The following is a 27,600-nucleotide window of genomic DNA, read 5'->3' on the forward strand; positions in this document are numbered from 1 at the left end:
GCCCTGACCTGGACAATCCCCAGTCTAGCTAGAGAGGTGGGCTGTGTGAGAGGACAGGCCCTTCCTTGTATGGAGTGGCAGGATTGAGCAGGAGGTTTTTCTCAAAAAGAAAAAGACCCTCAGGGGCAGTTTGGGGAATTCTCCTGCAGCAGCAGCTCCAGTCTCCTCTCCACCTGGCTGCCTGGCACTCCTGCGTGGGTGTGGGGGGCATCCAGCCAAAGTCCAAAGCATCAGGGAGAGTGCACACCTCAGGGAGGCCTGAGACCACAGGCACACAGGAGAGTGCGCATCATGGAAGGCCCCCCCGCACGCACACCCATAGCCCGGAGGAGGGTGAGTGCCTGAAGCTGTGGATCCTGGGGCCCCTGGAGAGCTGGCCAGAGGCTGCCCCAGTGCTGGTCAGGAATGGAGAAAAGCTGGTCTAGGCCCCCTGAGTTGGCTACAGACAAAAAGACCAGCAAAACTGGCCTGACCAGTTTGAAGCCAGTAGGCTTGGTTCTTTTTTCTTTTTTCTTTTTTAAGTAATTCTTTATTATTATAATTTATTGTTTCTTTTAACACCTTCTTCCTCTCTTTCCTTCTTTCTTCTTCTACTCCTTCTTTCTCTCCCTTTATATCTCTTCTTCCTTCCGTCTTTTTTTTTTAATCTCCACAAGTGACAAAATAAAACATGGAACTGAGAAAAGACCAGAGATGGACCCAAAGAGGGGGCACCTCAACAGCTGAGACAGTGAAACAAATTTCACTTTGCTACTCCAGAGAACTTGCAAGTTATTCTATATTTGTATTGTTATTTTTTTCATTATCCTTACATCACTCATTTTATTAGTATTTTTGTATTTCTCTTCTTTCTGTTTAGTCTGCTTTGCTTGACTGGTTAATTTGCATTGTTTGACTGGTTTCCCCTTGTTCTCTCTTTCACAGTGTATTGTTAATTAACTGTCTTTCACTTCACTTGTTTTCCATTAGCACACTACTCTAGGACCTATACTCCCTATTCTAGTTATCCAGACCACATAGATTCTGTCACATGATTGTTGCTCCATTACTATTGTAAATAATAGCAGTTCCATACATCTGTAAATACTACACAGAACCCCTCCCAGAACTCAGCCCACTTCACTGTTTCCTGAACGTCATTACTGGTATGGTTAACTCTATTCTCTCACACAGTACACGTATTTTCTACCCTTTACTCTCACTTTACCTCATAATCTGACCTCCCACAAACCACAGCTTCCTAGACCCAACTCACAATCCTTCCCCCCTGCAACAAGAGTCTGATCTTCTTTCCACCCTTTATAAAAAGCGGTTAGGTGGGTGAATGATCACAGTTAACACTATACATAGCCATAGGATCTTCTATCTCTTCTCTAAGGGCTGTTACTTTAAATATCACATAATACACTCCTTCTGTCTTAAACCATTTTGCCTTCCCCCTACAACCTATCATAAAAAAGAGTAGGTAGAAGCTGTGAACACCAGGCTACCTCCTGGAAGAGGAAACCCACCAACAAAGGAACCACCAACAGCTAAGAACAGAAGAAGGTGAAGGAGGGAGTGGAAATCACACTAACTCAACCCAGGACTTATCTGGAAATACAACTAAATATTGGACAAATTACTCAGAACAAACAACTGAACAAGAGCAAGAAAAAAGCATCAAAACCTTGTACACATGTAAGAACCAACTCCAACACAACCGCCCCACACCAGCACAACAGAAAACAAGAGGTGAGGTACAGACTGACCCTCAGATAACCACCTGGTGGGAAGGACCCACCAAAGAAAAATCCAACAACAACCAAAAACCAAGGACATACACAGAGCCAACATAAACCACAGCCCAAGATCAGTAAGGTCGGGAGATCAAGGAGACTGTACCACTGAATCTCACAGGTATTCTACCACAGAAGTTTACACCATAAATCCAGGGGGCCAGAACAGAGCAACTTAAGAAGCAGAGGCTAACAGGAAGAGTCTCACAAACAATGGGAACACAAAGAAACAATCCCCAAAAGAAAGGAAAGGAGGAAGTCTCAGAAATAATGCTAAATGAAAAAGAGGCAAGTCAACTATTAGATGTTGAGTTCAAAAAACTGGTTATAAGGAAGCTTAATGAGTTCACACAGAATCACCAAAAACTACAGGGAAACTATAATGAACTCACTGCAAATTATATCAACATGAAAAAGGAAATAGAAACTATCAACAAGGGCCAAGAGGAAATGAAGAATACAATTTTTGAACTGAAGAACACAGTAGAAGGAATCAAAAGCAGATTCAATGAAGCAGAGAATCACATCAGCGAACTGGTGGACAAGGTGGAAAAAAACACCCAGAATGAGCAAGAAAAGGAAAAGAGGCTCAGAAAGAATGAAAGGTGGTTAAGGGAAATGCAGGACAACATGAAACATAATAATATCCATATAATAGGGACACCAGAAAGAGAAGAGGAAGAGCAAGCAATAGAAAACCTATTTGAAAAAGTAATGATGGAAACTTTCCCTAATTTGATGAGAGAAAAAGTCACACAAATCCAGGAGACACAGAGAGTCCCAATCAAGAGGAACCCAAAGAGGCCCATTTCAAGACACATCACAATTAAAATGGCAAAATCCAAGACAAAGAAAGAATCTTAAAGGCAGCAAGGTAAAAAAAGGAAGTAACATACAAGGGAGCCCCAATAAGAATAGCAGCTGACTTCTCAATGGAAACAATCCAAGCCAGAAGAGAATGGCAGAAAATATTCCAAGTAATGAGAACCAGAGGCCTGCAACCAAGACTACTTTACCCAGCAAGGCTCTCAATCAAGATAGAAGGCCAAATAAGGAGTTTCCCAGACAAAAGAAGTCTAAAAGAATATACCTCCACCAAACCAGCTCTGCATGAGATGCTAAATGGACTGCTTTAAGGAAAGGAAGGAAAAGAGTGAGAGAAAGAGGAACACAGGTACAAAAAATCAGCAATGAATAAGTACCTATCAATAACCTATCTATAATAATAAGGTTATTATTGACAGGTTATTATTGATAAGTACCTATCAATAATAACCTTAAATGTAAATGGATTAAATGCTCCAATCAAAAGACATAGAATAGCTGAATGGATAAGAAAACATGGCCCACACATATGCTGCCTACAAGTGACCCACCTCAGGACAAAAGACCTACACAGACTGAAAGTGAAGGGCTGGAAACAAATTTTCCAAGCAAATGGACAGGAATAAAAAGCAAGGGTAGCAATACTCATATCAGACAAAATAGACTTCAAGAAAGGGGCCAAAAAGAGAGACTCAGAAGGTCACTTCTTAATACTCAAGTGAAAAATCCTCCGAGAAGACAAACATTGTAAATATATATGCACCCAACATAGGAGCACCCAAATACATAAAGACAATCTTGGAGGACTTCAAGAACGATATTGACAGCAACACAATTATAGTAGGGGATTTTAACACCCCACTGTCAAAGATGGACAGATCTTCCAAACAAAATATCAACAAACATATTGTGCCATTGAACAATGCCCTAGATGAAATGGACTTAACTGATATATACTGAGCCTTTCATCCCAAAGAAGCAAAATACACATTCTTTTCAAGTGAACATGGAACATTTTCAAAGATAGACCACATGATAGGACACAAAACAAGCCTCAACAACTTCCAGAAAATTGAAATCATATCAAGCATTTTCTCTGACAACAAGGGACTGAAACTAGAAACAAATCTCAAGGAGAAAACTCCAAAACACTCAAAAACATGGAGATTGAATAGCATGCTATTATACAATGAATAGGTGAAGAATGAGATTAGGGAAGAAATCAGAAAGTTTCTGGAAACAAATGAAAATGAACTCACAACAATCCAAAACCTATGGGACACAGTGAAGCCAGTCCTGAGCGGGAAGATCATAGCGATACAGGCCTACCTAAAAAGAATAGAAACACTTCAAATAAACAACCTAACCCTACACCTATAAGAACTCGAAGACCAACAACAAAGACAACCCAGAGCAAGGAAGGAAATAACCAAGGTCATGGCAGAATTAAATGACATAGAGACTAAAAGCACAATTTTAAGAATCAAATCCAGGTCTGGTTCTTTGAAAAGATAAACAAAATCAACAAGCCTTTAGCAGGCTCATCAAGAAAAAAAGTGAGAGGATCCAAACAAACACAATCAGAAATGTAAGAGGAGAGACTACAACTGATACCACTGAAATAGAAAGGATTGTAAGAAATTACTACGAAGAACTGTATGCCAAGAAGTGTGAAAACCTAGATGAAATGGACAAATTTCTAGAAAAATATAACCTTCCAAAACTCAATGAACAATAAGCAGAAAGCCTGAACAGACCAGTAACACCTGATGAAATTGAAACAGTAATCAAAAAGCTTCCGACAAACAAAAGCCCTGAACCACACGGTTTCACAGAGCATTTAAGGGAGAGCTAACCCCCATCGGCCACAGATTATTTCAAAAAATTCAAAGATGGAAGACTCCCAAACTCTTTTTATGAAGCCAACATCACCCTAATCCCAAAACCGGATAAAGACATAACAAAGAAAGAAAACTTCAGGCCAATATCGCTGATGAACATAGATGCTAAAATCCTCAACAAAATATTACAAACCACATCCAGCAATACATTAAAAAGATCATACACCATGACCAAGTGGGATTCATCCCAGGGATGCAAGGATGGTACAATATTCACAAATCAATATACAGAATATACCACATAAAGCAAAACAAAGACAAAAGCCACATGATCATATCAATAGATGCAGAAAAAGCATTTGATAAGGTACAGCACCCATTTATGATTAAAACACTCAGCAAGGTGGGAATAGAGGAAGCATTACTCAACATAATAAAGGCCATATATGAGAGACCTACAGCCAACATCGTACTCAATGGACAAAAACTTAGAGCTTTCCCACTAAGATCAGGAACAAGACAAGGATGCCTCCTTCTCTTACCACTCCTGGTCAACATAGTATTGGAAGTCCTAGCCACAGCAATTGGACAAGAAAAAGAAATAAAAGGCATCCAAATGGGAAAGGAGGAAATGAAACTGTCATTGTTTGCAGATGACATGATAGTGTACATGGAAAATACTATAGACTCCACCAAAAACTACTCGACCTAATAAATGAATTTGGCAGAACAGCTGGATACAAAGTCAATACTCAGAAATCAAAGGCATTCTTGTACACCAAACAAGCAATTCTGCTGCTAGGATTATACCCTAAGAGCCTTGAAACACCAATCCAAAAGAACCTATGCACCCCAATGTTCATAGCAACACAATTTACAATAGCCAAGTACTGGAAGCAACTTAAGTGCCCATCAGCAAATGAGTGGATCAAAAAACCATGGTACATTTACACAATGGAATTCTACGCAGGAGAGAGAAAGAAGGAGCTTATACCCTTTGCGACAGCATGGGTGGAATTGTAGAACATTATGCTAAGTGAAATAATCCAGGCGGTGAGGGACAAATACCATATGATCTCACCTTTAACTGGAACATAATCAACAAAAGAAAAAAGCAAACAAAATATAACCAGAGACATTGAAGTTAAGAACAATCTAACAATAGCCAGAGGGGAGGAGAGAAAGGATAGTGGGGAGAAGGGTTTTCAGGAACTGCTATAAAAAATACATGGACAAAACCAAGGGGGAGGGTGGAAGCAGGGGAGGGAGGTGGGTTTGGCTGGGGTGGGGTAGAGAGATGGGTAGAAAATGCAGATAAGTGTAATTGAACAACAATAAAATACTTTTAAAAAATAAATGTGTAAATGGATGTTTGAAAATGATTTTGTGTTCATTAACTCTTGATTTTTCCATGTTCAATCAGTCAATAGATGACATTGCTATACATGTTTATGATATCCATTACTTCTTATCCATGCCAATATCTACTACCAAGAATTTTGCTTCTGCTGATCTGTGGCTCAGAGTACTAGCACTTAACCTCATTTAGTGTCTACTTTCACTCTCCTCCAATTAGTACTTCATTTGCGTAATACAGTGACTTAACTAGAAATTTTACCATATTCTGTATACCTTAAAACATTTAAGTTGGCTACATTCACTTTTAGATATACTGGACTAAAGAGATCATATTTAATTCTTTAGTCTTAAACAATCAGAAATCAATAAAACAATTTTTAGACATTGAGACAATCGAAAGCTCAGGACATTTCATCCCTAAGAGTGAGGACTAATAAAGTCAACTCTTTGATTGCTCCAGTGCAGTGCCCGGAAAAAGTTTCCAGGCCATAGTAAAGTGAGAGAGAACCAAAACAAAGCCTGGTGGTCTTGCTCAGTTGAAAAGACAGAGTTTGGAGTTCAGAGAGAGAAAGCTAGCTAGAATTCTTAAAGCAAAACAATGAAGAGGTAAATGCTTTGGGGGACGGGGTAGCTCCAGAGAACTGCCTGAGGCTGAAGAAAAAACTCTCAGGAAGAAATAGGTTAAGTAATCTTTAAGATCACAGAGACAAACAAAACTTGTATTCCAACTAGCCAGAATGAAACAACCTCCTGCAACATGGGCATTAAGTAGAGTCCTCAGAAGGATAGTGCCTCAGTAATGGAGACACATTAGCCTAGGCTAAATATTAGTCTCAATCTGCTTCACAAAACTTACAAGCAAATCTCAAAGGGTCCACACCATTCCAGGCAACAAAGTCCAACAATATTTAAGTGACTACTACAACGTATGGCATCTAACAATGTGAAAGTACTGTCAGTATCCAAAGTAACATTTCCAAGCATTCAAAGAAGCAGAAATACACAATCCATACCTGGCAGAAAAATCAATTAATAGATATAGACCCAGAGACTATATAGATAGTAGAATTAGCTGGCAAGGATGTTAAATAGCTATTTTAAATGTATCCCATATGTTCAAAATGGTAGAGAAAAGCAAACATGAGGATGAGATAAATGGAAGGTATTAAAAAACAATTTGAATTCCTAGATATAAAAATATATGGTCTGAAATAAAAAGTAACTGAGATTAATAGTATATTATACTCCACAGAAGATTAGTAAGGGAAGGAAAACAAAGTATATTTTAGAAAAAAATGGATAAAATTTCTCCCAATTTTATGAAAATTATACATCCATAGATCTAAGAAACTTAATGAGTCTCAATCAGCAACAATATGAAGAAAAGTATATCCAGACACATCATAATTAAATTAGTAAAAATCAGTGATAAAATAAGTATCTTAAAAGCATCTAGAGGTAAAGAGCACATTATGTTCAGAGGAATAAAGACAAAAATGGCATCAGACTTCTCATCAGAAACCATGCAAGCCAGAAGATAATGGGGGAACTTCGTTAAATAAAATCAAAGAAAACAAAAAAATTTAACCTATAGTTTTATACCCAGAAACAAAATTTAATAATGAAGAAAACTTCTGCTTTCTCTTAGAATGTAGAAAGGTAGAAAGAGTGCTTTTTCTTCCATAACAATTAGAAATAGTTTGTAATAACGAGTTACAAACACACACATTTTCTCAAACATGTCAGAGAGCTAATTACAAGGCAACCATGAGGTCTGAAACCCAAAAACAGGCCTGTCAGGAGAGAGAGAATGTAAGAATTGGCTCATCTATGGCATAGCATGGGAAAGAGAGATGATATACACCATAAAATCATGTAAAAATAATTCAACTAAAAATTTCAGAAACTGATAAAAAGGCTGAGTGTGGGCTAGCCCAATAGTATGACCCAGGAGCCACAAACAGAGTCTTCACCTGCACACGAACCCTTTTCCATGGGTTTCCATTGGGTGCTCACTAGAAATACTGTGGGAAGGACATGAGACCAGAAACAACTTCCTTCAATAGTGCAGTGTCACTGAAGAGATGGAGTGCTGCTGTGGAAAAGGCAGGAAGCACCTCCTGGACCCTTTACCCCTAGGAAACAAAAGACTGAAGTCGTGGAGGTAGAAGCAGCAAGCCCTAATATTCCCTGGACACACTTGAAGTACCACTGCAGCTGGTAGATGGGTAAAAGAAAAATACCCTCTGCTTAGAAGAAAGAGGCAGAAAACAGTCCTAGACACAGATCCTATATCAATCAATACCATTAGAGGTCTCTTATTGCTGGAGGGTTGGAGTATGGGGAAGGGAGTCTTAAAACTTCTGAAAAAGACCCAGTAAGAATACAAGGCAGGGTTTGGCTGCCATGCAGAGGAGGGACCTAGGCATACAGATTGTAACTAAGACTGAGGAGGACCAGGACAAAGAGAAACTTCCTGCCTGCTTCCCAGATAACAAGCATTGAGTAATAAGCAATAGTAGGCTATGTCTGGGTAGGATGCAAGATTATGGAGAAAGATCTCCCAGGTGGTATAGTTGCACAGAAAAGGATGAAAACTAAGGGTATATCAGGAACATTAGAAAAAAAAAAAAACATTCAGCACATAGTCCTCAAGCCTAACCCCCCTACTATGTCTTTGTCACATTTTGTTATCAGAGTAATGATAGTCTTATAAAATAAAAAGAAGTGTTTCCTCTTATTTATTTTTTGAAGCATTTGTATAGTTTGTATTATTTCATTTTTAAATACTTGATATAATTTTCCAGTGAAATCACCTGGGCCTGGTGTTTTCTTCTTGTGAAGATTTTTGACAAATTCATTTTCTTTTATAAACACTGGCTGTTTCTGTTGTTTAATTTTTCTTTTCTTCCTTTTTTCTCCGCCTGTCTATTTTGTGGTTACCTATTATGCTTCTTATTCCCTGTACCTTTACCCCCCATTCTCCTCCTCCCCCTCCCCACTGATAATCCTCCAAGTGATCTCCATTTCTGTGATTCTGTTCCTGTTCTAGTTGTTTGCTTAGTTTTTGTTTTTGTTTTTTAGGTTCAGCTGTTGATACTTGTGAGTTTGTTGTCATTTTACTGTTTGTATTTTTGATCATCTTCTATTTCTTAGATAAGTCCCTTTAACATTTCATATAATAAGGGCTTGGTGATGATGAACTCCTTTAACTTGACCTTATCTGGGAAGCACTTTATCTGCCCTTCCATTCTAAAGGACAGCTTTGCTGGATACAGTAATCTTGGATGTAGGTCCTTGCCTTTCATGACTTCCAATATTTCTTTCCAGTCCCTTCTTGCCTGTAAGGTTTATTTTGAGAATTCAGCTGAGAGCCTTATGGGAACTCCTTTGTAGGTAACTAAGTCCTTTTCTCTTGCTGCTTTTAAGATTCTCTCCTTATCTTAAATCCTGAGTAACTTAATTATGATGTGTCTTGGTGTGTTCCTGCCTGGGTCCAATTTCTTTGGGACTCTCTGAGCTTCCTGGACTTCCTGGAAGTCTTATTTCCTTCTCCAGATTGGGGAAGTTTTCCTTCATTATTTGTTTAAATAAGTTTTCATTTTGTTGGTCGTCCTCTTCTCCTTCTGGCACCCCTATTATTCAGATGTTGGAGTGTTTAAAGTCCCAGAGCTTTCGCAGTCTCTCCTTATTTTTTTGAATTATTGTTTCTTCATTCTGTTCTGGTTGAATGTTTATTCATTTTGTTTCAAATCCTTGGTTTGAGTTCCCATTTCCTTCCCTTCACTTTTGGTTCCCTGTATATTTTCCTTATTTCGCTTTGTGTAGCCTTCATTTCTTCCTTCATTTTGTGACTGAGCTCAATCATGAGCATCCTGATTACCAGTGTTTTGAACTCTGCATCAGATAGGTTGGCTATCTCCCCATCACTTAGTTCTTTTTCTGGAGTTTTCATGTGTTCTTTCATTTGGGCCATATTTCTTTGCCTTGGTGCACCTGTTCTGTTGTAAGGGGCAGAGCCCTAGGTATTCACCAGGGTGGAGCAACCCTCTGCTGCATTGTGGCACTGTCTGTGGGAGGGGGTCAGAGAGGGAACAATGCCACTTGCTGGGTCTGCCCTAGCCCTACTTTCTGTCACTTCCCTCACTTCTCACAAGTGGACTGTGGCCTTTCAGATGCTGATTTGCAGATGGGTGGGTTTGTATACATTCCAGGACCCAGTGGGTGTCTCCCATGGACTTACCTGTGATCCTGAGAGTTTCTCCCACTGCCACAACTCCTGCATATTTTTATGTATTTATTTATTTATTTTAATATATTTTATTGATTATGCTATTACAGTTGTCCCATTTCTCCCCCTTCACTCCATTCCATCCTGCACACCTCCATCCTCCCACATTCCCCTCCTATGGTTCATGTCCATGGGTCATACATATAGGTTCTTTGGCTTCTACATTTCCTACACTATTCTTACCCTCCCCCTGTCTATTTTCTACCTACCATTTATGCTTCCTATTCTCTGTAACTTTACACCCTCTCTCACCCTCCCACTCCCCTGTTGATAACCCTCCACGTGATCTCCGTTTCTGTGGTTCTGTTCCTGTTCTAGTTGTTTGCTTAGTTTTTGTTTTCTTTGTTGTTTAGGTGTGGTTGTTAATAACTGTGAGTTTGCTGTCATTTTTACTGTTCATATTTTTATCTTCTTTTTCTTAGATAAATCCCTTTAACATTTCCTATAATAAGGGCTTGGTGATGATGAACTCCTTTAACTTGACCTTATCTGGGAAGCACTTTATCTGCCCTTCCATTCTAAATGACAGCTTTGCTGGATAGAGCAATCTTGGATGTAGGTCCTTGCCTTTCATGACTTCAAATACTTCTTTCCAGCCCCTTCTTGCCTGCAAGGTCTCTTTTGAGAAATCAGCTGACAGTCTTATGGGAAGTCCTTTGTAGGTAACTGTGTCCTTTTCTCTTGCTGCTTCTAAGATTCTCTCTCCTTATCTTTAAACTTGGCTATGGAATTATGATGTGCCTTGGTGTGTTTCTCCTTGGGTCCAGCTTCTTTGGGACTCTCTGAGCTTCCTGGACTTCCTGGAAGTCTATTTCCTTTGCCAGATTAGGGAAGTTCTCCTTCATTATTTGTTCAAATAAGTTTTCAATTTTTTGCTCTTCCTCTTCTCCTTCTGGTACCCCTATAATTCGGATGTTGGAACATTTCAAGATGTCCTGGAGGTTCCTAAGCCTCTCCTCATTTTTTGAATTCTTGTTTCTTCATTCTTTTCTGGTTGGATGTTTCTTTGTTCCTTCTGGTCCACACCGTTGATTTGAGTCCCAGTTTCCTTCCCATCACTGTTGGTTCCCTGTACATTTTCCTTTGTTTCTCTTAGCATAGCCTTCATTTTTTCATCTAATTTGCAACTAAATTCAATCAATTCTGTGAGTTTCCTGATAATCAGTGTTTTGAACTGTGCATCTGGTAGGTTGGCTATCTCTTCATTGCTTAGTTGTATTTTTTCTGGAGCTTTGATCTGTTCTTTCATTTGGGCCTTTTTTTTTTTTTTTTTTTTTTTGTCTTAGCGTTCCTATTATGTAAAGGGGTGGAGCCTTAGGTATTCACCAGGGTGGGGTATCTCTGGTTGCTGCACCATGATGCTCTCTGTGGGGGAGGGTTTCAATAGGGAGCAATGGCGCTTTCTCCACTCTCTGCCGGTTTCCAGTCACTCCCTTCGCTACCCACAATTAAATTGGGCTCTTCTGGTGCTGCTTCCCGAGTAGGTGGGTTTGTGTTCATTCTAGGCCCCTGTGGGTCTCGCCAATGAACTCTCCTGTGAGGCTGGGAGTTTCTCCTGCTGCTGCCTCAGTCCCACAGGTGTTTTCAGTCAGTGGTTTGAGGCTTTATTTCCCCACGCTGGAACTCTGGGTTGCATGGTCTGTCACTGGTTTCACCAGCTGCTGCCTCCCCAGCCAGCTGCCACCTTGCTGCGAGTCCTCTCCACTGGGCTGCTGGTCTCCACCCCTCCTACTGGCCTGGATGAATGTTTCTTCTTTAACTCCTTGGTTGTCGGACTTCCATACAGTTCGATTTTCTGTCAGTTCTGGTTGTTCTTTGTTTTTAAATTGTTGTCCTTCTTTTGGTTGTGTGAGGAGGCACAGTGTGTCTACCTACTCCTCCATCTTGGCCGGAAGAGTCCCGCATGTTTTTACATCCAGAGGTTTTGAGTCTTTAGTGTCCCACACTGAAACCCTGGGTTCTGCAGTCTGTTTCACTTCCCAATGGTTCTTCTCAGTTTATCAGCCCATGAATGTGGGACCAACTGGCTCACCAGCCACCTTCTTGCTGTGCTTCCTCCCCACCTCAGCTGCCCATCTCCTCCCCTTCTACCAATCTGGGTGAATGTTTCTTTAACTCCTCGGTTGTCATACTTCCATGAAGTTTGAATATCTGGCAGTTCTGGTTGTTTTTTGTTTTTATATTTGTTGTTGTCTTTCTTTGGGTTGTGCAAGGAAGTAAAGCTTTTCTACCTATGTCTCCATCCTGGCCAGAACTCCTGGGCTACTTTCTCCAAATCCGTGGTGTATCAGTACATAAGCAGATCCACCTAATTTTTCTTGAGTAAGCTCTGATACTTTGTGTCTTTTAAGGAATTTATCTATTCCATTTAAGTTCCCTAATTGGTAGGCACAAAGTTATTCATAGCTATTTATTATATTTTTAATGCAGGTAAGATCTATAGTGATGTTCATTTTCTGATTCCTGGTATTGTCCATCTACAGCTGAGCCTTGCCTACCTCTCCATCTAACCTGCCTACCCTCCCTCTTACTCTATCTTTACTCTTTTTTATGTCAACTCTTTTGCAAAGTTCTTGTGTGCTTCTCCTAGCTCAATGCTAGGCACCGCCCTTTTTCACTCCATATCCTTTGCCCTCTCTATGTCAATCATCCACTTACATGCTTATGATCATTATACCAATGACGGCAAAGCTAGGAAACCGCAGAGGATGCTTCTTTTCTCCATACTGTCAACGTGTTCTTTGGCAATGAGACAAGCTGCCTGAATTGGGTTTGGAAATGGAGAAAAAAATGGAGTCATTTATGGAAGAAGGTAAAGATGGGCAAAAATGAGGAAGAGAATCCACCTTTGTTGGTATTTCAAAATTGTCTTTCCAGAGTTAGTAGTATTCCCTCATAGAACCCTATATTTCTTCTTTGAAGCATATAACATACTTTTTTTTATGTGTCAACAATATATTTTTATTTTATTTTTCAATCTTTAAATCATTTTATTGTTGTTCAATTACACTTGTCTACATTTTCTCCCCACCCCAGCCACACCCACCTCCCTCCCCTGCTTCCACCCTCCCCCTTTGTTTTGTCCATGTGTCCTTTATAGCAGTTCCTGAAAACCCTTCTCCCCACTATCCCTTCCCCCCTCCCCTCTGGTTATTGTTAGATTGTTCTTAACTTCAATGTCTCTGGTTATATTTTGTTTGCTTTTTTCTTTTGTTGATTATGTTCCAGTTAAAGGTGAGGTCATATGGTATTTGTCCCTCACCGCCTGGATTATTTCACTTAGCATAATGCTCTCCAGTTCCATCCATGTTATTGCAAAGGGTTGAAGCACATATCATATTTGAAATCATTTGTTTAATATCTGTGTTCTGGGATAATCTGTAATCTTTTTGAAAGTCTGTCTCATTTTCTTCTGGAATGTTCCAAACCAAACACAGTGCTCAGCACTTACTGATCAGCCAATAAGTATTTGTTTACTTACTAACTACTCCAGCTCTCAAATTTGTTGCTTCTTCCAAGCTAAGCTTCTTCACTATTTGTTTCATGTCCCTGTACATTTATTTTAATATTTACTCTGCCTGGATTGCCCAATCCTCCTGATTTCTTCCAGAAATATTCTTACTTTTCAACCTAATCTTAAAATGTCTTCTCTGGAAATCCTCCCTGACTTCCATTTAGCAGAGCTTTGTGCCACCCCCATACCTCGTAGCTAGGAAATGACGTTTTCATGCCAGTTTTCCCTTCTTGGTTGATTCTGACTCTTTCACACCTGCCATAATAATTGACACACAGTAGTCTCCCAATACATATTTGTTCAATGAATAATTTATTTTCCCATTAGTCATGTGATATATATAGAGAAGCATTATGCCTAGTTAATTATTAGGTTTGTGAAGATAATGAGCCCCAATTTTTTTTTTAGATTTTACTTATTTATTTTTAGAGAGAGGGGAAGGGAGGGAGAAAAAGGGGGAGTGAAACATCAGTGTGTGGTTGCCTCTAATGTACCCCCTACTGGGGACCTGGCCAGCAACCCAGGCTTGTGCCCTGACTGGGAATTGAACCAGTGACACTTTGGCTCACAGGCCTGCACTCAGTCCACTGAGCTGCACCAGCCAGGGCCCAATTTCTTTACATGGAAAATAGTTTAAAAAGTGTGAATCAACTCCTACAAAGGTGGGTGCCAAACCTCAAATCCTTGGAGAGAGCTGTTATTGGAACTTCTAACCACTGCTGTAATGAGACTTAAATAGATAGTAAAGCAACCCAATTTTATCAAGAAGTTTTCCAAAGGAAAAAATAATAAATGCGTGTCTACAAGTCCTTTAAAATTAGAGATTACCTACATTAGCTTGGAATCTGCTTAACTAAATGCAAAGTCATGAAGAGATTATTCAAAGGAACTTTTCATGTGGTCTGATTCAACCTTGTGTGAGGCAAGTGCCTTAGTTAACTGAACTGATTCTTTTTAGTATTATAATTGTGTTATTTACTTAATTCCAGGAATTAGAATTAAAATGTGGTTACCAGGAAATTTCTGACCATGACAAAAAAAAATTTTTTAGCATGTAGGACAAATTATTTGTGACTGTATGTTTGTATATTAGATCTATAAAATAATAGTTTAGATGAAATCTAAGAACTTGAAGTAAACAGTTGCTTCCATTTCCACAACTTTTACCAACATCCTAGGAAGAGGGATCTGTTGTTCAGAATTGGGTCAATAGTCAACATATTCAATTCTCCCAATGACACCAAGATCTGAAAGCAGGTGATTTCAGTGATGGAAATCAGTACAGTTCAAATTGTTTGAAAAATACATAGTATTGAAGCAAAAAACTCATCTCCTCCTTCTTGGTTTTATATAAGACAATCTGTTACAATACCTAAAATCATTTTAGGCTGAAAGAAGAAGAAATAATAAGTATGAAAAAGTTCATAAATAAATGTCTGTTAATTCTCTATGATATGCTTGTCTCAGGGTTTGAATTGGGAGTGGGATAGGAAAGAACTGAGAGGAGACCTGAGTTCTAGGTTCTAATCAACTATACTTCTAGAGTCACTTCAGAAAAACTTCACTTTCTTCCTTATATAAAATAAGCCTGCTTACTTGAAGCTTCTTGTACAGGCCAAGGTCACATTCAAACCTTGTACATTTGGAGGGAGCAGGATGGTGGTCACAGAGGATTTTCCTTTTTTCTTTTTATTTCATTAAACGCAGTGATGAAAATTCTCCTGGAAACATATGACCTATCTAGTGAGATGATTCTACTTCTACTTAAAGATCTTACTGCAAATTCCATTCCATTCTCATCAAGCCTTCCCCAGAATATACATCCAGAATTAATACTAAATTGTCATGTGTTTGTGTAAATGATACTCTGCAATTATTTCCTAGTTGCTTCACTCATTCAATAGTCATTCATTCAACAAAATTTATTGCAGACCTAATATTATCCAGGTATTTTGCTGCTAATAAGTGGGAGAAACATGCCATGATAAGTGAACAAGTATGTACAACACCAAGCGTGAACACTAATGTAAACTGTAAACTTTGGGTGATGATGATATGTCAATGTAGATCACTGTGGTAGCAGATACTAATAATGGAAGAGGCTATGTATGTGTGGGGGGCAGGGGGGTATGGGTAATCTCTGTACCTTCCTCCCAATTTTGCTGTGAACTTAAAACTGCTCTAAAAGTAAAGTCTTTATATATTATAGGGAATAAGAGGAAGCATGTGAAGTGACTTATTTTGACACATGAGTTTCAGGGAAAGTCTCTCCAGGAGGTGATAGTTAAATTGAAATCTGAAGAATGAGAAGGAACTAGCTATAGTGTTGTATGGTGTGTGTGTGTGTGTTTGAATGTTCCAGACACAGAAGAGGCATATGTAAAACTCTAAATTGGGAAGAAGTAAGGCAAATGGGAGAGGCTGAAAGGCATAGATGGTATCAGCAAGAGCTGAAATTTGAGAGGTAGAGGCATGATCATGCACAACTATATAAGACAAAGTAATTAGTCTGGATTTTATTCTATTGACATGGGAAACCATTGAAGGATTTTCGGCAGGTAAGTAATAGGATTCTGGAAAGATTAGAGAATGCAAGAGTAAAAGGAGCCAGGTTAGGTCTATCTTCTCCCCTGCAACCAGATTGTAATGGTAAATGGAGAGTATCTGCTGTCCCTCAGGGTGTAGCCCTAGGCACAGAGAAGGCATCGAATGCATGATTATTGAATGAATAAAAGTAATATTCACATTTCATGATATGGTATACTCTTCTATTTTAATAACATTTAAAATAGTAACTAAATAAAATGTGAGTGCATTAAAAGACCTTGCATTATAAGACTCATAGCACCTCTATTTTTACCTCTAGAATTGGGTATAAAATGAAAATCACATTAGCCAGGCAAAGAAGATGAAAAGCAGAGGGAAGAGAGATGACAATTTTTTTCCCTCTTGCCCATGATCCTATTTCCTCCAACTCATTTTTCTGTGAATGTCTTTAGCTAATTTAAGGAACCTATTCTTGACTACAGGAACCATATGTTGTTTCTAAATGTTATGCCCTTAGAAACAGCCTAAGATTTTTTGAGGGGTGCGGGTTACTCATACTTGATCTTTATTAAAAAAATCATTATAATAATAAATAAGCCAAGTAGGATTATGATCTTTTAATATTTTATGGAGATAGTAAAATATTTCACCTTTGCTTATTCATTGAAACCATGAAGTTCCATCATTAACTGTGCATATACAATATGTTCTGGAGTTTCACTCATGATCACATAATTCTGAATAATAGGTGATTTGATTCAGCCATTATTTGATTTATGTATGGGGGTCCACACCATCAGAAAGATCAGAAATATACTTTATACTGTATTTTACATTTCTACTTTGTCCACCTAGTCAAAAGCCTAAATTGATTGTTATATGTTATGGCCAAATCACCTGCCTATTATTTCCACTTAACTTGCTTGCAGTAAAAAAGACCTGCATTACTTAAAATAGTCCTATGGCCAAAATTATGCATGGATCAAAGACATGAGCACTTGGGCTCTTTGTGAATATGTCCAGTTTGACAATGGCTAAGAGTGGAAACGGGAGCCATGCTCAGCCTTCAGAGATCCCTACTTTTTGAAACAAACATGTGCTGATGCCAGAAAAAAAACTGGCCAATCATGTTGGTAGAATGAAATATCTTGGACACAAGTCTGTGTGAATCACCATCCATCTGGTTTGGCTTCTACTTAGAAAGGTAGATCGTATAAAGCAAAATTATCCAAGAAATTAGGGATCTGAAAACTGTTGTTTTAAGAGTAATTTAAAATTACTTAGGAATTTTATATTCTCTGAGCAATTAACATTATTATTTTCTCTGGTAATCATGATCCAAGATTGATGTATAGCTTTTTCATGATGAACGTGATGATAATAATAATAATAATATCTAACATGTTTTGAATGATTACTATATGCAAGCTCTAAGCTGAACACTTCTTTATATCATCTCATTTACTCTTTACAACAGCACTGTAAAGCAGAAACTACCATTCCCACTTTACTGATGAGGAAATAGAGGCTTTGTGCTCTTAACCACTACTTCGTGATGCCTCTTACAAAGGTAGCACTCCCTTAGAGAGGAAATTGGCTGGGATGCACTGTTCTCCCTATGACCAGAAGAGGCAGTCCAGTATCTTTGTCATGTTCCTACCCACTTCAAAGATTTTATCTCTGGACAACTGAGATGGTGTGACACGATTTTTGTTAGATTAGTAACAACACTTTTATTTCTTGACAGTTGAATAAATTGAAGCTCAGAGTAAATGTATAACTTGTCTAAAGTGAGTATTGTAATTTGGGAGCCAGAGCCAGGTTTAACTGATGATTCCACCATTCACTAGCATCGCCACTTTTGCTAAACTTTTAAACCTCCCTGAGCCTCTTTTTGCCCTTAAGTCATGCTGGGTTTCTCTCGCCCACATAATAGAATCCTAATTGTCAGGAACCTATTGCAAAGACTAAAACAAGAACCCATGTCAGTGCCTGATACATAGTAGCTGCTGTATGAAGGTAATTATCACCGTGACTTTGATTTACCAACTTCACACAAGAGAAGAGCTTATGTCCACTTGTCTCTAGTCGTTCACAGACACTGGCTGGGATATGCTTTTCTTATTATCTAAGGAGGGAATGTCCATGAAGCTTATCTCCACCATGGAAGAATTCTTGGCCATTTCTCCCTGGAAAGGAATCTCAAATTTAATTTTGCCAAGGTGCCAGTAACTGCAGGACCATTAGTTATATAAATTTATATGTACTTTTCTTAATACACCATAGTCCTTCATTTCATAAACGAAAGAGCAAAAAGTTGACTTCATACTTTCCATTAATTCCTACTAAGTAGGAGATGAATAAATCAGTGAGATGGGACAGAAGAGCATATAGAATGATTGGCAAGTATGTGGTTACTATCTTCCAGGTTGGAGGAAATATATGTATATATTCTTCTTATAGAATGAAATTTGAAACAACATATACAGGGGAGAAAGGCTTCTATGAATTTGAAAGAATTTCTGTGTCAAAAAAAATTCTCAGGTGCATGTTTTTAGCCTTGGATTTTGAAGTGTTAAGACCTTTGCTCTTTTTCTTGGAGAGAAAGAACATGTTTGTAAGAGTTGAAATGTCAGAAGCCATTCTTCATGTCTTCAGGCCTTGAGATCAAACCCCCCAGATGGGGAGGTTAAGAATGAACAAAAGTAGAAGCAGGATGAGATGTCCAGCAGAATTCTGAACAGGCCCTCTCACTCTTTGAACAACTCTTCTGGCACCAATTCATTCCCAGCTAACCACACTGCTCACTGCCTTGGTTACCTATACTCCTCTTGCTTGCTTTTTCTTCTTTTTTTTCCAATAACTCTGTCTGTTAGGACCCAATTGATATTTGATCCTTGGCTCCAGCTTCTGGATTTGGTCTGCATCTGTGTTCATTTAGGCTCACCTTGACTCCTTTTGTTTTCTGACTCCCATGTTGGGGCAAACCCTTGCTAAATGCTTGTATGTTTAGGTACCCCCTCCTGACTGCTTCTTGGATATGGATATGGATATGGATATACATATATACGTATATATACTGGTGATGAGTTTAATATATAAAAGAATCTATGTTTTTAAAAAGCATTTTCTAACAAAAGTAATGTCCTCATTGGCTAAATTCTATATGGTATGACTTATGATGAACAAATAAATAAAACACTGTTATTTGGCCAGGATCCCTTTGTCTGTTTGCTTATATTTTAGAACAAAAGAAAGATTCAGAGATAGTTATTTTTGTCCTATAATTCAAGCCAAATGGTAGAATATGATAATCAAATGAATAAGCATTATAAAAATGCCCCAAATTAATGGTTAAAATGATATCCTAATATTTTAGCTTTATTCACAGCCCAAGCCTTATCTATTCCAAATTTAAATTTAAAGAACTTAGACTTATAACTATAAACTTCCTCAGAGTATTTAAAAATATATTTCCAACCTGGCTGGTGTGGCTCAGTAGATTGAGTGCAAGCCGGCGAAGGAAAGGTGGCTCGTTCGATTCCTGGTCAGGGCACATGTCTGGGTTGTGAGCCAGGACCCCATTTGGGAGTGTGTGAGAGGCAACGGAGAGATGTTTCTCTCTCACATTGATATTTCCCTCCCTATCTTTCTCCTTCCTTTCCCCTATCTCTAAAAATAAATACATTTAAAAAATTAATAAATGAAAGTGTTTCCTTAAACATTAATTTAGCTTTATTATTATTATTATTATTAATTAGTCAACTCTTTCCAGCATTTGTATTTTACATTGGAGGGGACATGTTCATTTATACTATCTGTGCTTCATATGGAAGTAAAATTTACTTGGTATTATTGAAGTTATAAACATTATCACCAATCACAGGAGACATGCCAGAGAATCCACACTCTATTGCAAGGCATTGTATCATAAGTATGGAGATTTACTTTAAATCCTTTAAATGAATAGTTTGTTTAGTATGTATTTTGTGTTATGCCATGTTTGTTTAATGTTTTATAAATAATAAATTATAATACTATTCATAATTCTTTACCTCATGCTACTTCTGCTACTAATTTTTTAAAATAAATAATTATTTAATGTGCTCTCCTTTAAAAATGATAAAACAGAACCCTACATAAACAATACCTCAAAAATTGCAACATATAGTTTCTCCCATTCATTTTCAGAAATTTTTCTGTTCACTGATTTATTCAGCCATTTATTCACTAAACATTTGCTGAAAGCCTTCTATGTGCCAGGTACAGTAGTAGGATCTTTTCTTGGATTCATCAATAGTAATTCAAGCTGCTAAGTGTATGAATAAATAAAATATAATTATTGTCTCAATGACCTCATAGTTTAGATGGAAGCTCAAGAAATCATGCAAATAATTACAGTACACTATAATATAGGTTATATGAAGTTGCTTGTGAATTTCAGATAGGAGAACCTTTTTTTCTGTCTGCAGGATTTATGGAAAGCTACATAACTATTTGGATTGGCTTTGAAAATGAGCAGGGATGTTGCAGAGGCAAGGGATGTAGAAGGCACATTCCATGAAGGAGCATCTCTATGCAAGGAAGCTGGAATTACATGAGGGGAAGAAACAGAAATGCTGTTGAATGCATGAGGCATTGGGTAACATTAAAGCAGTGCAGTGTGGCTGGGATGTGGAAAACACATAAGAGAAGTTATGTAGATGATATAGTGGGTAGGCACTTGCCAAGATGGTTTAGGCTTGGTACTATTGTTTTTTTTAAATTTTTGATTTAATCTTTATTGTATTTTTTCCATTACCATTTAGTCCTCTTATACACCCTTCTCCCCAGCAATCACCACACTGTTGTCCATGTCCATGAGTCCTCTTTCCTTTTTGCTCATTCTCTCCATCCCTTAACCTCCCCCCACTCCACTACCTGTCATCTACTCTCCATCTGTGAGTCCGTCCACATTTTCCTTGTTAGTTCAGTTTGTTCATTAGATTCCACATATGAGTGAAATCATATGGTATTTGTTTTTCTCTGACTGGCTTATTTCACTTAGCATAATGTTCTGGGAATATATCTGAAGGAACCTGAAACACTAATTCAAAAGAACCTAAGCACCCCTATGTTCATTGCAGTGTTATTTATAATCGCCAAGATATAGAAGCAGCCCAAATGTCCATGAATAGATGAGTGGATAAAACAACTGTGGGACATATACACAATGGAATACTACTCGGCAGTAAAAAAAGAAGAAGAAGAAAATTTTACTTTTTGCAGCACTATTTGTGATAAAGGCAAGCGATTCATCAAAATGAGCAAGATCAATGATACAAAGGTAAAACAATTCTACATAGCCCTCAAATTTGTTTCATATTTTTCCTTCCCATGCACAAAGAAAATGTCATTTCTAGATTTCTTGCTGTTAGGCAAGGTCATATGAATAGTTTTAGACAAATAAATTGTGAGCAAAAGTTGAATGTATTACTTCTGGGCTGAGGCAGTGAAAAGCCCTTTTGTTATTTCCAGGTGTCTCTCCTCACTTGTCATGGGAACCAAGGAGGTCTCATGTTGATTTGGGAACAGCAAGGTCATAGCTGCCTGAATACATAAGTCACAACATCAAAGACAATTGCCCTGGAGAGATGCCCAGAGCCATAATGGACTTGGTGGATGAAATAATAAAAAACAATTTGTATTAAGACATCAGATTTAGGGTTTTTTTGTTGTTGTTACTGCAGCATAGTGTAACTGATCCTGACCAAAACACAAATTTGAAAGTCAATACTTAATGGGCATACAATTCAAAGGAGGCAGTAGGAGATGGATTCAAGACCACAAGTTAAGAGGTCTGCAGAGAAACAGGGCCACTCCTTCCTCTGAAACATGTAGGAAAGTTTAGGAAGGGACAAAAATATAGGAAAATTTGGAGAAAAGGGGGAAGTTGAGTTTATTCATGATGTATGCTATATTTTCTGTGATATTAGAAATGAAGTCTTCTGCTGAGAAGGTGAGTGGCAAGATGGAGGAGTGTAAAATTATTAAGCAGTTGCTGAGGGGACAGTTCCTATGCAGAATAGGAAGGAGAGCTAGATGGGTAGAATGGAAAGACTGTAGGGCAACGATAGGTATCCAGCTGGGTCTGTACCTCAGGCATTTATAGCAGAGTCAGTAAACATGAATTACTAATTTAAAAATTAGCAAATAAAGTCCAGCAGTATATCAGTGTATCTGTAGTTACCAAATATTAGTTTATTAATAGAAGCTGAAAAGGCACTTGGTTAAATTCAGCATCCATTTCTACCAAACTCAAGTCAAAATAGGAATGAAAGGAAACTACCTAAATATGATGGATGCTACTTATGCAAAATCAAGAGCAAACATTTTAGGCATTAACCCAAGAAACTCTATTTTAGAACTGTTATAAGGGAATTTGGTAACATACATGTATACACAAAACAATTTTAAAAGCAATAGTATGGCCCTATACTTGAAATAATCACATAGTATTAGAAATGGAAAAAATTAATCCATATATAGTAATACAAAAACTTTAAAGCACAGGGCCTATAGAAAAAGAACCATAAAATCTTATTGAAGGGCTGTATGGAGAGCTGAACAAATGGGAAAATATATCCAGGTCTTCCAAGGGAAGACTTAATTTTATAAGTATGTCACTTCTGCACATTTTGTTACACACATTTAATGAAATATCAATTAAAATCTCTATGGTCTTACAAAATTGAATTATCTTACATTTTACATGAAAGAAAAATGTCCAAGAGAAGCTAAGAAATATGTGAACATGAAAAAGAATGACAAGATTCCTTGCCAGATATTAAAATGTTTTAAAGTTAGCACAATCCAGGTAGTTGGGTGTTAGAATAGATACAGACTAATCAATTAGTAGTCTACAGAATCTGAGAACTCAATATATATGATAAGGGTGATTTTCATTTCAAAGGGAAGAGAATGGTTTAGTAAATAAGCATGTTATATTTTCCTACTAGTAAATAGTATAATTAGCTACTCATTTGAAAAAATTTATAGTTGGACTGCTACCTCATGTGATATATATAAAAAATATTGCATTAGTCTTAAAAGTTAAATAAAATAATAAAATATTTAAAAGTTAAAATTAGGTCCTGGCTAGTGTGGCTCAGTTGATTGAAGCGTCGTCCCATAACTGAAGGGTTGCAGGTTCAATTCCCAGTCAGGGCACATACCTAGTTTGTGGATTTGATCCAGAGTCTGAGCACAAATGGTAGGCAACCAGTCAATGTTTCTCACATCAATGTTTCTCTCACTCCCTTCCTCTCTCTCTAAAAAAGCAGTGAAAAAATGTCCTCAAGTGAGGATTTTTTAAAAAGTTAAATTTGGGAGATCATGTGTATAACCCATATGTTGGGGATACCTTTTAAAACAAGTGAGTAACCCAGAAATTATTAAATTAAGTAAACATGTGATTTTTTGAGGAAATTCTGTATGGTTTTCCACAGTGGCTGCACCAGTCTGTATTACCACCAACAGTGCATGGGGGTTCCCTTTTCTCCTCATCCTCACCAGCATTTGTTTGTTGATTTATTGATGATAGCCATTCTGACAGGTGTGAGGTGATATCTCATTGTGCTTTTAACTTTCATCTCTCTGATGATTAGTGATGTTCAGCATTTTTTCATATGTCTATCTATTGGCCATCTGTATATTTTCTTTGGAGAAGTGTCTCTTCAAGTCCTTTGCCCATTTTTTAAATTGGGTTGTTTGTCTTCCTGGTGTGCAAATAATGTTTGATTGAATTGTACACTTGAAACTTATATGGTTTTGTGAACCAATGTCACTCCAATAAACTCAATAAAAAATAAAGAAAAAATACTTGATCAACCCTATATAAATATTAAACCTTTTATTAAGCCAAAAATTACCAAAATATCCAATTGATACAGGGATTTTATGTGCTCACGTGCCTGAAAGTCCAGAGGCAGGGTGGACTTCAAGAGTGGCTTACCCCAATGTCTTTATTGAAATAATTTCTCTGTGATTCTTTCATCTTTGCCCGCTTTTTTGAATTAGCTTCTTCCTGAGGCTGGTATCAAGATACCTACAGCAGTTTTCATGAAAGTGGCATCTACACTTGACAATAGCCAGAAGAAAAAGAGCAAATTCCTTTTAATGACCCATTTTTTTTTTTTCAAGAAAGGGAGAGAAACATCATCAATGTGCAAGAGATACATCTATTGGTTGCTTCTTGCATGCACCCAGCTGGGGACCTGGGCCGCTGCAATCCAGGCATGTGCCCCAACCAGGAATCAAACTAGTGAGCTTTGGATTCTCAGGTTGGTGCTCATTCCACTGAGCCACACCAGCCAAGGCTTAATGACCCATTTTTAAGAGTGAGAGAGAAAAAAAAAAAACCTTTCCACAGGTTTCTTCTCACATCTCATCGGCACCAACTGGATCCCTGTGGCTGGGGAAATCCCTGTGAACTGATTGGCATAGACCTAGGTGTGTATGTGTTAAAGAGTGTCACGCAATTTGATTTTCTCAGTGTGGAAGGGTTAATGTACTTTTTACTTTCTTCTTTAATATAAGATTGAACATTAGAGGTAAGCATATTTTTACTATAATCAGAAAAAGATGATAAAGCTTTTTGCATATGTGGAAAAGTTGTTTCACAACAACAGATTGCTGGGGGGGGAGTGTGGATTATATATACATTTTCTCTTTGTCATGTTGTTTCATCTTGGTCCTGGCAGGAAGGCTTTTTTAAAAAATGTAATCTTCCTTAAAAATGACTCCAAATATTATGTATGTATAAGAATAAATTTTCCTTCATTAATTTGCAATGTGTTTAATTATATTTGCTAAACATTAGCAGTTCAATTAACATTTACTTCTCATCAAGCTTCTCTACTTAGTTGAAACAATGGTGTGGATGACAGGCTTGAATTATATTTCTGTCTCAGCGATCACACTGGTTTCATGCTCTTGAAACAGTAAGTTATGCCACTCTCACCTGAGGAAAGGAAACACGTTCTTTTTGATCTGATCTAAGAGTGACTATGAACAAATAAATTCCTGTGGAAGTGTGAGTGTCTTAGCAGTGGGTGCAGGGGAGAGGAATAGGGTATCCTCACTCTCTTGCAGAATTTGATCATCTCATCTCACCTGCTGTTCTTACTGGGACTCTTATACCCCAGGAAATGCCACATAATGGCCTATTTTTAGCACTGGGCCTGCCTGGGGAAACTCGAGAAGTTGAACACTCACTGACAAGGAAGTTGAAGAGAGCAAAGGCTTAAGAGAGAAAGATCAGATGCTTTATCTTTTCCTCCTGTGATTTTATTTGGCAGCTAGTCATCCAGTTCACAAGGTCTAGAAGATAACAAAGAGATAAATGTTGAGTAGTGAGAGATGGTTGGAAGAAGGGACGCTAGCTGGCAGTGGGAAGGATTGTGGAGCATTTTTATGTGGAGAGGAGGAAAAGCAATGGAATTGAGTTACTTAAACATAGAGGAAAAGTTAAGGGCAGAGAGGCATTCTATATGGAGAAATCAGTCAAGACCTGAAGTTGGAATCTTTAAGAATTGCTAAAAAAATCAGACAGGACTTGTGATAACTTTTCAGCCATGTGAATTTAGACACATTACTTAAACTTCTCTGAGCCTCAGGTTTTTATTTATAAAATGTGGATATTAAATAACTATCTACCTCACAGGCTTATGAGGATTAAATGGGCCAAATGTATGTAAAACACTCAGCATGGTGCCTAGAACATAGGAACCACTTATAAAGACTGGCCAATTATTATTACTTTGTTTTAATTTTGATGTTCTGAATAAAATTGCTCTAGTGTTCATAGAGAGGCAAAAAAGTAATAAACCCTATGGCAAGGGGGACATTCTAGCTCTGGTTCCTCATAAACATACACTCACACAAAGGGAAACAAATTACAGATGCATTCTTGGTAGCATAATCCATCCATAATGAGGCAATGCTCGAGACAGTTATTACACTGCATTACTCCGACACTGTTCACCTCTGCATTGTAGTCATTCAGCAAAGAGGGAAAACATTCTGAATGGTCATGAACATGGGTTAAGTGTAGAATGAGTTTGGGGGCAAACCAAAGTGAATCAGTGTACCTCCCTTACAGGCTCTGTGCTAACTAAATGTAATAGATCCCAGAGGCAAAGTTAAACAAAAGATAGGTAAATTAATATTAACACAATCAAAGAACAAGAAAAAGCACTATAGTGCATAAAGCCTCAGGTTGGTATTTAGCAAAGATTATTAATTAAATTTCAAAACAAGAAAACATAAACTTAATATTAGAAATGTATTTGTGTGTTATAAACAGAAGGAAAATAACTCACAGAAGATATTCCTGCACTGGTCAGGACTTTAGGTTATATGACTTTTAAGAGCCTCCCAGCTCTCAGGAAAAAGTAATGTTATCATTCCTCTGCATTTAAAAAAACACAACAAATATTGTCTCTTTTAATCTTACCTTTCCTTCAACTTGATTTTCTTCAGTTTTCTAGGGAGAAACAATTGACACTAAAAGTCCTGGCATATGATACTTTATAATTTGCATAACACACACTAGCTGTAATCTTTAAAATGACAAGCAAGTTACTTTGTTTCTTAGAGAATTTTATAAAATTTTCTATTTTTTACTAAAAAATTTTTAGCAAAATTCATTTACACTTCTTTCTTACTTTTAATTCTATGCAATATATCTATCATTATCTACCTATCTATCTATCTACTCCCTAATGCAATCTAGAAAGAGGTAAATGTGCAAAAGTTTTTGTCTCTACTGTCTTTCCCTCTCCTTATAACACTATCCCCATTGACTGTATCCAACATCTAAAATAAACACACAAAAGCTATAATTCTATTCCCATGTCACTTGCTTAAAGGAAAACTCTAAGTGAACTAAAATTTCCCCATTTTTAGGCTTCTAAAACTGGGAGACAGACAATTAAACAGACAGACACAGGGAACTAAAGGACAAGTCTCTTAAGAAGGAGACTCTGAAATAGAGATTTGTGTGCAGAAAATGTGTTGAGGACTGTTCTTGAGATCGACACTTAGCAGGAAAGAAAGGGCTGGGCAGGATGGGATCCAGAAGATGGGCTGTAATGTAGTCACAACAAGTCTTCAGCCAGCTCCTGGGATTAGGTTAGCGGAAAGGGCAGGCCTTTAGACTGAATATGAGACGACTAAGGCAAGGGGCTGGAACCTAGGGTAGCAGGCTCTCTATAGCTGAGGGCAATTCCCAGAGAAAGGTGAAAGCTGATAGCTGTCAGCAGGCAAAATTCCTAGTTCCAGGGGAATAAGACCTTTAGTCACAGAGGGAGAACTTGGTGCAGCACAGGATCCAGATGTCATGGAGAACAGAAGTCATTGTTGGGTCAGGTGCTGGCTGTGAATGTGAGGTGGAATGACCGTTGG

The 27,600-nt window shown here is 37.9% G+C and overlaps 1 long non-coding RNA gene across 3 annotated transcripts in view; it reads left to right on the plus strand.

The window, feature by feature from the left end:
* The window catches only part of LOC123478296 (uncharacterized), a 110,735-nt gene that overhangs the window by 31,838 nt on the left and 51,297 nt on the right, over nt 1-27,600 (plus strand). For all 3 annotated transcript variants that reach the window (XR_011650567.1, XR_011650568.1, XR_008425527.1), the window contains exon 2: nt 21,282-21,481. This is a non-coding gene — a long non-coding RNA (uncharacterized lncRNA). The remainder of the gene's footprint in view (nt 1-21,281; nt 21,482-27,600) is intronic.

Source organism: Desmodus rotundus, chromosome 11, assembly GCF_022682495.2.
Source record: "Desmodus rotundus isolate HL8 chromosome 11, HLdesRot8A.1, whole genome shotgun sequence".
Taxonomy (NCBI): Eukaryota; Metazoa; Chordata; class Mammalia; order Chiroptera; family Phyllostomidae; genus Desmodus; species Desmodus rotundus.